This window comes from Neofelis nebulosa, chromosome 15, assembly GCF_028018385.1.
Source record: "Neofelis nebulosa isolate mNeoNeb1 chromosome 15, mNeoNeb1.pri, whole genome shotgun sequence".
Classification (NCBI taxonomy): domain Eukaryota; kingdom Metazoa; phylum Chordata; class Mammalia; order Carnivora; family Felidae; genus Neofelis; species Neofelis nebulosa.
This window is the reverse complement of record NC_080796.1, coordinates 43,963,623-43,968,526: the sequence shown is the minus strand read 5'-3', so window position 1 is coordinate 43,968,526 and position 4,904 is coordinate 43,963,623.

The window sequence follows — 4,904 nt, the reverse complement described above, 5'->3', positions numbered from 1 at the left end:
ATAAAAAATAAGTATGAAAGTATTTAGAAAAAGTCATCAAAGAACTGTGACCTAAATATGTACTATACTGATTTTACACTTCCTTTTCACAAAGTTACTATGAGTGATATATCCATTTCTGTACTTTATCTGAAAAGCCTAATTCCTTCCATTCCTTGGAATTTTTATAAAAATGTTTAGCTAGGTACTTAATCTATCTTTGAAAATAATATTCACTAATAAAATAAAATAATATAATATAATATAATATAAATAATAAGTAATAGTATCAGTAAATTGTGTTTCTTACATGGTCACTCATAAAAATCAACAATGTTAATATTCCATTAATATAGAAACCCCAAATGATTTATACCACTCAAATTAAAGAAAATTCTGTTATTTGGTTTAATTTCTAAGAATAAAAAAAGAATATAATAAACCATAAGACCAGAGCAAGTGGTCCCAAATAAACAGAATAGGAAGAAGTCTAGTTGCTTAAAATGAGCATTCCTGGGATGCCTGGGTGGGTCTATTGTTCAGGCATCAGATTCTTGATTTTGGTGCAGTTTATGATCCCAGCATCATGGGATTAAGCCTCACGTCAGGCTCTGCCCTGAGCATGGAGGCTGCTAAAAATTTTCTCTCTCCCTCTGCTCCCTCTCCCCCACTCGTGCTCTCTCTCTCATAAATTAAAAAAAAAAATTAAATTAAAAATAGATAAATAAATTAAATTTAAAAAAAAAGCATTCCTGAGGGGGAATCTTTAACAAGCAAGACCTTGGTTAAGCCAAATCTCACTTTGTTTTGATATTTTTATTATCAACTGTTTGAGCGTCTAGCATTTTAATTGATTTGTATTTTAATAGTTTTTTATACAGAGGGAAAAGCCAACAGATATTCCTTATTTTCTGTTTATATTTTTCATCAAGAAAAATGAAATATGGAAGGAAAGTTTTTCTGAGAATAGAAAGAGCACTGTGCAGCAGGAAGATGATTGACCTTGAGATCAGTTCGGTCCTTCCACTTAGGAACTCTGACCTTGGGCCTGTTATTCATATTTTCTAAGCCAAAGTTTCTCAACCATTAGTCTTGCTTATTTGATAGAAGCTTTGGCCTCTCTATTGGTAAAGTCAATGTGATGTGTGATAACAATACCTGTGGCCAGTGCTACTGTGAGAATCAAATGAGCTCATGTATGGAAATATGCATTATAAATTGTAAACTATTAGACCCAGTTTTGAAACGTAGTTGTATTTTATTAGTGAATACAAAAAGAAATGCTTGTCCACTGATACCTCAATGCTACAAAACCTTAAAAGCACAACTCAAAATCCAGGTCATTAGCAGATAAATTTTTTCAAAATAGCATTATCCTTAAAGTGTAAATTTTATCAATAAGTAGACATATCAGGAATTAGCTTTGCTTTAAAAAAGGGAATAACTCAGTTATAGTAAGTTAATAACATGTAGTAATAATATAATAATAATACAGTAAATAAATATGATAAAAAAATAACCCATTGCTTGCATGATAAAGTTTAAATTCCATTGCCAGGCATCTGACTCTATCTACCACTATAATGCCCACTTCTCCTTGACTTCACCTTCTCATTTCTTTTGCAGTTTAGATTGTAAGCTTCTGTTCAAGATGGCTTTATCTCTACGGAACACCCTGGTAATATAATTTCAAACCCACACATTTTTACTTGTTTTTTTCTTTTCACCTAGAGCCCAAAATGGAAAAGTAGCTTCCTTTCCATTTTTCTCTGTTATAGGTGGTTTTTTCCATCCCTCCTTTTCATTAGGAGGGTAATCCCTTGTGGGTCAAGAGAAAACAGAATCCATTCTAACTCCCTACTTTGAGTTATGCCCTAAGTCTTTATCTCCTCAGTAGACAGTCTCGGGTATTCCACTTTGCATCTTTTCATCAATAGAGATTATGCAATGTCCTGTCTATATTTTTGTGCCCAGCGGAGACATTTCCGTTAAATAAAAGAAGAAAAAACTTCCACCATGAAATTAAAAATTGTGTGTTTTGATCGTAAAGAAAATATGATTAAAATTTTCTGCCATTGATTTGCTTACTGAGCATAACAGACATTTAGAAGGGGGTCTAACAATATTATTGTATTAGCAGCAACTACCAACAGGTGATTCTTGTGTTCCATTGAAGATCTAGGTTATTGAAAATTGTCATGACTGCTATCTGACATTACATGCAGGATTCTGATAGGAGTATGAGGACTTTGTCAGACTAAAACTTTTTTTGTTTTTATTTTTTGAGAGCTAGCATGCATATGCACACGAGTGGGGGAAAAGCAGAGGGAGACGGAGGGAGAGAATCTTAAGCAGGCTCCAAGCTCAGTGTGGAGCGCAACCCAGGGCTCATTCCCATGACTATGAAATCATGACCTGAGTTGAAATCAAGAGTCCAATGCTTAACCAACCAATTTAACCCAGGCACCCCTGTCAGACTGAAATTTAATCAAGGTATTGCTGAGTTACAAGTGATTGAATTTGCTAGCAGTACAATTAGTCCCAGTGTGAATCACAGATGTACATTTCCTGTTGGTAGGGGCAGGAAGTGATGTTAAGTATCTTTTGCATTTCACATAATATATATTTTCGGTTCTAAGCAGATGTCTGAAAGTATAATGTCCTCTAAGATGACTTAAGATACATGCAGATTCATATGATATTATTTCTGCAAACTGATTCTAATGAAAAAAATTAAGCACACGGGAAAGGAATAAAATTGGGCCAGGCACGTGTTCATTGTGGACGCGGGAAGACGTTGCTGGTGAGAATTTCATTAAGTACCTTGTTCAGATTATGACAGTCATATCTGTCTCTTCAAGATTTTAGGAGACATTGTCATTTCCTATGCCACAGGAAGGATTATCTTTGTCACAAAATCCTTCCTATCTAATTCCACTCTAGTAATCTCACTCCATCTGAATTATCCTTTCTCAGTAATTCAAGATTGGCCCTCGTTCAGGGAAATGCAGGCAGGAAATAGTTAATAAATTCTGTTACTACAAAATTAAAGCAGGTTTCTTATCATAATCGCCACATAACTATTCACAGAAATCATTGAAAACCTCCATTCTCTCTGCTGCTAAAAGAATCCTAACTGATGCCTAAGACAAGCCCAACCTGAAGGTAACAAACTCCAGTTTGCCTTCACATCTGCTCCTATGAGTTGAAATATGTTTTCCAGACCCGTATTTGTTCACATATCTGTTTATCCCAGCTACACCAATCATTGTAATTATGCAATAGAAATTAAATTTTATAAACTGATTACATATGAATGCAAAAAGAAAGGCATTCCTGTGAAAAAGAGCTGCTCCTTTCAGAAAGATTTGCTAAAAACAACGTACACATAACATTGCGCTACAGGCATGGACAAAGAGATAACTCTAGAATATCAGGGGAAAGTTATCAGTAAAGCCTTAGAAGATTTAGCTCTCAGATTATTTTGCAATTATTTTTAAATCCATGTGCCTCTTGAAAGAAATTTGACCTGGTGTTTATAAGTGAAGCAACAGAGGCGTAGTTAATGGAAGTAACAATATGTGAAATTCCAATTTGCAGACCATTTCAGGAAAAAGAAAAGCCTTGGCCATAAGTCAACATATTAGCTTTTCATTCTTCTATAACAATTTTAGATGCATATGAATTATATTTTATAGTTTTCCATTTTGATTAACATTCTCACTTGTTCCAATCACTACTGGATTGAATCAAATCAAGGTGGATTTCACTGTACTTACTATGTTAGGACAACACCCAGTATAAGCACTGAGTAATATAAAATGCATGTTTAATTTATTTTAATTGAACCTACAGTGATAATTTCCCTTTATCCTGATTTTGTCACCACACTGAGATCTCCCTGAAACTCTAGCATATAGCATTACTAACTAAAAAGCACTCAATGCCCCAAAGAAATCTTTTCATTATTATCACCTGAGGCCTACAAAAAGAAAAGAATAGACTCCTAGTCTATTTTTTTTAATTTTTTTTTTAACATTTATTTATTTTTGAGACAGAGAGAGACAGAGCATGAACGGGGGAGGGGCAGAGAGAGAGGGAGGCACAGAATCGGAAGCAGGCTCCAGGCTCTGATCCATCAGCCCAGAGCCTGACTCGGGGCTCGAACTCACGGACCGCGAAATCGTGACCTGAGCCGAAGTCGGACGCTCAACCGACTGAGCCACCCAGGCGCCCCTCCTAGTCTATTTTGTGTGCACAAAGCCAGGACATCTCCTTCTTAGCAAAAAGTTAATAAATTTACCCAAAACAGAAAATTGTACCCGTAGAAACAAGTAAAACAAAAAACCTCTAAAACCAGAACTGCATGGACAAGAACAAAGAAAGGTCTTTCAACTTGAGAGAAAAATTTTGTGGGGCGCCTGCGTGGCTCAGTCTGTTTAGCATCCAACTTTGGCTCAGGTCATGATCTCATGATTCATGAGTTCGAGCCCTGTATCGGGATCTGCTGACCTCTCGGAGCCTGGAGCCTGCTTTGGATTCTGTGTCTCCCTCTCTCTCTCTGCCCCTCTCCCACTCGCCTCCCTTTCTCTCCCTCTCTTAAAAATAAATAAACATTTAAAAAAAGAAAAAAATCATAAATAAGTCAATATTTCTTGGAAGAAAGAAGCTAATCTGCCAAAAGGTATCTTACTTGTTTTTTTTTATAAGTAGACTCAATACCCCATGAAAATCTTATTTTGTATAGAAGACTGAAATTAGCTGAAATGACAAGTTTTCAGCTTCCTCATTTTGACTGAACTTGTTTTTCTGGATTCCACCCTTGGGCTCTCCTTGGGGCCCAGCTATCTGGCCCAATCAGGCCATTTGGGAACAAACACCTGTGTTTAGAACTCGCTGTTGACACAACAATCTGAGTTATGTGG